Source organism: Anopheles darlingi, chromosome 2 (assembly GCF_943734745.1).
Source record: "Anopheles darlingi chromosome 2, idAnoDarlMG_H_01, whole genome shotgun sequence".
In the NCBI taxonomy this organism is placed as follows: Eukaryota; Metazoa; Arthropoda; class Insecta; order Diptera; family Culicidae; genus Anopheles; species Anopheles darlingi.
In genome coordinates, this window is record NC_064874.1 from 8,905,209 (window position 1) to 8,914,271 (window position 9,063).

Consider the following 9,063-nt stretch of genomic DNA (forward strand, 5'->3'; position numbering starts at 1 on the left):
TCAATGTTTATACCAGCGAGAGGTGTCTCGTGCTCTTAATCGGAGGGGGGTCAACGATTAACTCCAGAAAAACTGAAACTCGTACGTACTCAAAACGGTACGATACGAATCGAACCGCCAGCTCACAATGCTCAATGCGGTCAGGTTCAAAGTCCAATCTTCTACCGCCCTCCCCCGGGGAGGGGGACTGCGCGCACGAGAGCGATGAAATCGTGGCGCAAAAAGTCCTACTCAGCTCCGGCACGGGCGTACTAAAGGTAATCGAAACGCGCGGCTCACGCACACCCAGAGAGAGGCCCCCGCGCGCGAGCAATCGAAGCTACCGTTTGGCTGGCCACAGAGTCGCAGAGAGTGCGGGTTTTAGGTGATACGAGCATCCGGCGACTGTAAATGCGCATTTGATGCTGGCGCTACTTGTGCCTCCTTTTTGCGGGCGATCACGTAGCCATTAGCATGATCGTCGGTGTTCTTTTCGTGTGCACATCGATCACGCCAGATGTCGAAATGCTGTGTGTGTGTGAGAGAGAGAGAGAGCACAACCCAAAACAAGTGGTTAAAGTAAAAGGTTTTTGGAAAACATCTCCAGGGCGAGCGAGCCTCGGACGAGCTGATTTACTCGTCACTCGTCAAACTGCTCGTCTGCCTTGTATGAGCTGGTATAGTTCTTATCTGTAAAATTTATACATTTCCTGTCGCTGTATGTACACAAGCGAGGCGTTGGCTCGGCTGGCTGGCCGACTGGTCTATCGCTTCACCACCACCACCACCACCACCGACAGACTCTCTTACGCACTCCCCTGACTCTCTGTCTCTCACGCGATGGCTTATGTTTCTCTCTTTTTACTGTCGCGGATGGGTTATATTATGATCTTATTTATAACCTTTTTTCGCCTACCCACCATCAACTCTCTGATTGTCACAGCAGCAGCAGCAGCAACAGCAACAAAAGCAACAGAATCGCTCTTTTACAATGTGGGTAAACAATTTTGTTTTGCCACCCCGCGCACTGCCATCCTCTCATAACTTTCCATATCTCCATCACGCGATCATCGCTTCCTGTCGCACTCTTCATTCTCAATTCGTTTCAATGGACCAACAACAACAACAACAGCTTCGGCGTGGCTCAACTGCGGGAGCTTGTTACTGCTGCTGGTGGTCAAGCGGTTTTCGAAAAGAGAAAATCCAAGGAGCGATCACATAATAGTTGCCTCGTGGAATCGCTTTTCAAAGCTAGTAGTAGGCTTGGAACCGTTGCTATCTCGATCAATATCTCGATCCTGAAGGACTCACCTCCAGGAGCAGGATCTGCAATGTTTTGCTGCGGAGCACTGACGTGCGATGGAAAGCCCCTGAAGGATGCAGGATTTCGCTGACAACTGGGTTTTCACATTGTTTGCTGGAAGGAAAAATGCGATCATCTTCAAAACGGGATCCATTTCTTCGAAGAACCATTTCACAGAGTGACGGGCATAGAGAACGAATTAAAGTAAACGTAATCAATTACGAGTGCAGAGAGAGAGAGAGAGAGAGAGAACGAGAGATGGATGGATAGAGAGAGAGAGAGAGAAAGAGAAAAAGAGCAAAAAAATGGAGGAGAAAGCGAGATCATGGTAGCTTGATTGCTGCTCACAGCGAGGTTCAGGCTCTAAAAGTTGGAGAGTAGACGGATCCACGACAACGACGCAGCATTCCAGAGCGTGTTTTCTATGTATTATGTCGCTGGAAAACGGTAGTGTCACCCTACTGTCCGCCCCCCTGCAAGCACCCCCCTATTTTCTAGTTTGACCTCTACCCGATTGCTTTGTGACACTAGCTGCTTGCGATCGTTAGTGCGATCGTACACAGCACGGATGGTGCTGGTCGTCCTGCTTGGATTTCGAATCGCTCCATCCTGGCCTACTACTAGCCTCGATCGTCATCGATTTGTTGTACGCCGATCCGTACCGGCATGGCGTGTTGGCGCTGGTGCTGGTGTGGCAACGCGAAAAACGAAAAGATCAAGGAAAAGTCACCTTTCTTTTCGCTAAAAACAAAAATAACTCGAAACCCGCTTTTGAGTATTTGAGCGCGGTTGCGGAAAGGCCGCCAACCGTGCCAACGCGCACGCCACCAACACACTACGATGATGACAACGAGGTGGCGTCATGCCACTACATAAGGGCCCCTCTCCTCTCCTCGTCCGGCTCGCCAGGCCAACAAACCACGTTGCTCACGTTGCCGCGCGGCCGAGTGGGATTCGAGTCTCGCGAACGCCCCAGCGCCTTATGTACTTTGTCGCCACGCACCGCACCGCACCGCACCGCGCTCGCTCGCTACCCTTTGCCGACGCTCCGCGCTCCGGGCTCTCGGTTTATGTACTAGATACCGCATCCAGCACACTGGCCTGGCCTGGCCTGGCCTGGCCTGTCTGCCTGCCTGCGCTGTTGGCTGCTGCTGTCGCTGCTGCTGCTGACGTTGTTTCGTTTTTATTACATAGACGCAGACGACGACTCTCGGCGTTGGTTTCGACGACCGTCTCGAATGGTTTGCCACGTTGTTGGTTCGTTCGTTCGTTCGCTCGCTCGCTTGCTTGCTTGCTTGCTTGTCGCTTCGTATGTTCGTTCGTTCGCTTGCTGCTGCTGGTGCTGCTGCGTTTGCTCGAACGTTCTTTTCATCCGTTCGCCTCGGTTTGACCCTGAGTCGGGCTGACTGACGGACTGACGGAGGCGCGCTGTTACAGCGGAGCTAGCGGTTTGCAATCGAATTTTTGTACTTTCTGCATAACGCATTAACGCGATTGTATTAGTACATGTCAGGGGCACTTTGTGACAAACAAAAAAACACAGAGGAACGTGGACACATTTAACGCTTTTTAGTTCTTATCTTTGACAGCGTTGCGTCGCAACGCTTATTTGCAAGCGCTTGACTCATGCTCGAGGAATGCAGCTCTGGACGTGCTTTTGATTGATTTGGTTTCGAAAGAAGCAAATGGTTTCGACTTTGATTTGAATTGAATTATGACGTTCGACGATGACACCATAGCGAAGGAGAAGCTCCAGAGTAGAGCTTCTCGAAGAAAGGTACTTCGCTTTGATGGTTCCTCTGGTCTCTGGTTATCGATTAGGGAACGCGGCCTGCCAAACCAATACCAAGCCTACCAACCAGTATTACCATCCAGCAAACCTCGATTTGGTTCGATACTCCTCTACCAGCACAGGGTATTCGTCCCTGCTACCGGTATCCCTTGTATGCCGCTGTAGCCAAGGCTCGGTTTGCTGGTGTTGGTGTCGCTGTCGGTGTGGTGCATCCACAGCTCACTTTTCACCCTAAATTCGCAATCGCTTTTAGCACCTTTTTTTGCCTTTCGGGCGGCGGCTGGTCCCTTCGTACATACACCCGGGGGTTACCATCCTTCCTTCCTTCCCTTTTTCCTTCCTTTCTTCCGGTGGCCAATGTCCTCGTGCAAGAAGCCCTTCGGCGCTAATGCATGCTGTTGCACTCTAGCGTAAACCGATCAATTCCACATGAGATGCATTGCCGTACGACCAAACGAATTCAAACATTATCCAATTCTTCAACTCATGGTCATTGCAAATAAGGGGGAATGGTTTCTCTTCCACTGCACGAGGAAGCTTTTGCAAAGATGGCATTGGCAACGATGCGGAATGGTATGTTTAGAACCTTATAATCCAATAAACTGTTATGTTTCTTTTATTGATTTCTAAGTTATTCTAAATATTGCAGCAATACACATTTCAAGGGCAGTGGTGGGTTTTTAATTGTCCTTGCGACAATAGAACAGTATCGAACCATTCTGTTTGAATTATTGATTAGAGTGCGTAATGGCAACTGTCACTACCAGCGTCTCCATTGAATCGATTCGACGTCGAGTAAGCGAAGGTCATTCGATATTGTACGGTTCACGTGAAGAGATAGAGAAGATAGTGAGGAATGCGACAAGTGTGTTCACTTATTCTCTATGAGGGCCACACGGGGAGCCAGGTTCTCAATCTAATAATGCCAGACAACAACATCCAGCCATTGGTGTCCACTACATTGGGATTTTTCTGTATTTAATTAGATGCCGCAGTTTGTATAATTTGAAATTTAATACCTATTTTGTTACAGCAATATTAACAGGCAAGGCATGATAATCCTTATTTGCTGTTAGCTTTGTTGTGAAATGGCTGCAAACAATCAATAATGATGTAGATGATAAAAATCCTTTTACAGCCTAATGTGCTATATGTTTCAGAACTATTATTGGCAAGAGCAACACCACTATGCTATACAGTTTTTGTTCAATGAAAGAAATGCTGTACTAGCTTCAATTTCTCGCGTTCGTCACATTTCATATTTGTAACATTTTTTCTCTTCCTTCAATTACCAACAACAGTATGTCCTCGCTGGTAAACTCACATACTAAACGTAAGCATCATCATCAACCCACCTCTGTTGATTCTCTGTACATAACGACTTCGTCAGCAACACTTGGAGCATTGAATCATCCAACGGAGGGCTTTTGGCGGTAGCGGCGCCAGTATGGACCCTTCTTCGTGGAGCTTATCGTACAAAGCGAATGTGGCTGGCACATTCGGACCAGGTCGGCTCGGCTTGGCGATCAATAATGGGCCCAAGCTCGAAACACACTCCAAGAGAACCCCTTCTTTCTTCGGACAAAACATGCCACTCCTCCACCACTCCTCCATCCTCCCTCCTTTGGCCACCTGCGATTTTTGCAGTCCGCTTTAGGCACCAGGGAACATAACACAAAACAGAAAAAACGGAAATGAGAGTACTCTGCTGCCGCTATTTAGTTTTGGGACCGTTAACCATATGCTAGGCCTTTCGTGTGGCTGTTGCGATCGTTTTTATAAGTATATGTAAGCACCAGTGCCTAGCCGGGGCCGGTAAGTGTCATTGTGATAGTTGGAAAGTAGAACGACCAAATGAGAGCAGTTTCTTTTTTTTTTTTGCTTTCTGTATTCCTTTCTAACCACATTAGTATGCATGCTAGCCTGGACGATATAAAGCGAGGTAATAGGAAATGGGGAAAACCGCAGGAACTTTATGTTCTACCATGCTCAAAGTGGAACACAAGCCGATATCAAATCGTGGGGACAGTGAGATTCGTTGTTCTTTGGGTGTCGTAGTACCAAATAGTTTCTACTTTATTTCTCATAAATTAATAAATAATTATACATCTTTTTCTAATCAACAATGCAGTATTTAAGTTATCAACTTAAGCAGGTTTCTGTAGATAAGAGTACCATTTCTATTCTAAGCTTCTTTCAATTCTAAGCTTGCTATTTTTAAGCAATATCTTTCGTTTTAAATAACGTAGCATAGGATTTCGAAACTATTTGGAATCGAACAAAAGGTTTCTAATGATTTCACATATTAGATAAGATAGAATCAACACATGCCGCAGTCACATATTATCGCTCTGCATATTTCACCGTGTCGTGCCAGTAAATATTTATTTATGTTTCTAATAAGTATGCTAATCATTCAAAGGTAATAACCATATACCCTTCTTCTGTCGACACGGTTATCCGCACGCAATTTTCCTCCATACCGCGCGAGCGACTACTGCTAATGCGAGTCACTAATATGCTGTCAATTTCCTTTGGCTTCACGCCGGAAAGTCATATTCACGGTTTAATGAACAAAAACTTTCAAACGATTCCATTCCCACCCCTGATATCCATCCCCTGATGGCATAGTTGCTGCAGGGCACATGGTATGCAATTATGATTCTACATGACGCTCTCTGGCTGCTACCACATGTGCCGTCGACGGCAGGAATCGGCGCGGCCTCATCCCCAAAGAAATCATTACCTCGCAAAGTTTTCTTATTAAAGCTTTCAGTTTCCTGCTAGCATCAAACGTACCAGGCTACTGCGGAGAAGTTCTTCTCGATATTTGAAACAAGAACGGAAGTGGAGATGGTATAGAGTGGAGCAGTCTCTCGCCTCTCCCTGACCGATGACGCATTTTCACCAATCCACTACCTGAGTTTGTTCGGTTCTTTGGATGCTGAGCCGAGAATGGCGCCCATTTAAAGATTAAGGAGAAACGTAGATCCAACTCGAAACGACGCGTCCCTTGACGTTACCTCAACAACGGTTCTCCGGTGTGGTACTTCAACAATGACTCCGAGATGATGGGGAGCAGATATCGATTGAAGGACTTAGCCGGGTTGCCCTAGGACCTGCCCCGGCGAATGTCTGAATGTATCCTCGACCGGGAGACAAACCGACAATCCTCGAGCGACGGTCTTGGTACAGCGTAACCGAGGACACCACCGAGTCGTTGGGCTCAAAACGTCGGGACGTGTTGCGCATAGCCGACGACGATGCCGCAATGACCCCTACACCCGCCCCCTCCCATTCATTGTCACGAATATTTTCTGCACCAATTCGCACCCTCGCGTTTCGTTCTGATTTCCGATTTCCGATTAATGTAGAATTCATTAATTTCACTCGCATTGTCGACTCGGTTGACTACCGCCCGTTTCCCGGGTCTCCGGCTGCTGCATGGACGAGCAGACAACCGAAACGCGACGACGACGACGACTACGACAACGTAATGATAATCGATAAGGCCAGCATAATCTCAGGAAGGGATACGGTACGATTCCGAGGAGTGGCGTAAAACCGGAAACAGTAGCGAAAGCCGCATGGCATTTTATGGTAAAGAAATTCGGAAACGCCTCCCCGGTGGTGAATGTAACAATGGGAGACTGGGAGTGGGACTGCGAAATCAATATTGCGAAGAGATATGCAAGATGGTTTTTTTTTCAATTATTTCCAATCTTCTTTTGCTGCTTGTCTCAACATCCCGGACTATACCGTAGTTTCACGGGTAGCAGATTATAATGACCACTTGAGAGCAAATAGTACTCCACTGTGCCTATACTGATCCCCCTATCGGCACATCCTTGGAAGACAAAAACCAAAACTGTCGTCTTTAATCCTGTCTCCACCTTCAAACCATCGGCGCAAGAAACGCAAGCCAAAGCAGGAAAGCAAAAAGCCCTACTCCACCACCGCTCTGCGCTTTGCGTCTAGCTCTCTTTGCTCCAGGTGTCTGGAAAACAAAGACGGAAAATAGAACGAACGGACGGAGTTGAAATTTGCCCTCTCCAACCGACGCAAGGTTGCGGGTAAAAAAGGAAAAAGGAAAACATTGTCGACGACGATGGCGACGACTTGGACTTATTGATTTTTATTGATCTGCCAGAAAATCCCCTCCGATTGCGTTCTGCGACATTAATTTCGATTATTGAATTTTCTTGTCGTACATCTCCGGCCATTTGGGGGACAGGCAGGACGCTGCGATGGAGCTTACGAAACTGCATGCTGAATGTTTTTTTTTTCCTTCCTTTCGTCCCTCCTTCCCACTCCAGTCGGCTGATTCAGAAATAATTAGTCCTAGTCATTTGGGTTTTACAACTTGACCACCAGTGGAAGCGAAGGGAGCAGAGCGAGTGAAGCGAAGGATAACGTCCAAGACACCGTGAACCGCTCCTTCCAATAGAAAGCTTTTGGATTCGGGGGGTAGATAATTTGAACTCGTTTAATCGGCCGGATCGTAACATCAATAATGATCGATGGAGCCAAGCCGAAGGCTGATGGTCGATAGGATTCTGGCGAGATGCCGTCCCACTTTCAGGTTATCGTGAGTATTTAGGAAGGGAAAGGGGCGTAAAATTGTGAAAATAATTAATTATATTCGTACTTCCGTTTGGTGTGTAATTGAATTTGATTGTCTAATGGTGCTGCCGGCTAAGTATAGCATGATTGGGGGACATCTTTGGGATCTGGATATTGAAAAGCGTTCGTTGCCGTGCATCACTTGAGTATGATCGGTACAATTTGGATCATTTTCTCAATTACTAATTCAATAATTATTCTACTTGAATTGGCAATAATCATCATATACTAATGCCGCGATTCATTCCATTTGGCAAACTGTTTGAGAAAGTCGAGCATTCCTCCAAAAGGATGGATGATACGATGCTTTACCTTTAATGCTGCATCTCCGACTGAAACGAGTCAAGAGATTCTAGATTCCCATCCGTCTCGTTCCGATAACCATATTTTCATTTCGTCTAAACGCCATTGGCGAGATCCATGACCACGCACACTGGCTATCGGTGAGCCCGGTGAGGGATAGGGTGGAATTACCGGCCATTTCTCTGACCCATCCAGATCGAGATATCTGCTTTCTGAGATCACTGGAGTGTGGGGGTTTTTTCTACCAAAATCTACCTTCCGCTTTGCGAAATCACATTCTCTTCTGCCTCAATGCGGAGGCACCAGAACACGCTTTGCTCTCATACAATCGTAAACACTCACACACACACACGTATAGCACACAAACACACATACACTGATTTGTACGGAATGAAAACAAGATTTATCGTCCCCGAAACGGATTCTGTTTGAGCTGGCAATATTTATGTTTTCCCTAACTCCGACTGCCCGTCCCCGTGTGCTCTGCTCCGGCTAGTCCGGCTCCTCAAGGGCAAGCTTTGGCTTTTTGGTGCCTCTCGGTGACTCCACACAATCTGATTCAGCGCATGTTTTTTTGTATTGCTTGCGCGCGTATCTGTATCTGTGGCAGCAGCACTATCTTTAGTTCTTTATTTTAACTTTCCGACTTTGTGCTACTCCCCTTCGGTTTGGCGAAGGAAAGGGGCTACCGACGATGTTGATTGATATTTTATTACTATCGATTAATCACCGCTTAAACATACGGGTGAGTCTTCCGTCGTTCCAGCATCTTTTCGACCGCGTACGGTTCATAAGTGGTCGACGAGACGAAGCCATACGGCATCATATAGCTTGGGATGTGATTTTTTATGTAGTACCTGTCAAGAGCAACAATCGAATGCCATTCCCGTCACCTCGCGTTGGTATGTTTCAAGTTGTTTGTCGATAAATTAGTGGCAACAAGAGTTTGTTGAGGGGTTTCTAGGTTCCGTCGCAGCCATTTGTTTGTAATTTACAATTAGTCTCGTTTGCCAACTCATAGATCGAGATGGACAGCTGTTGAAGGGTTTTGTTGGCGATCGTC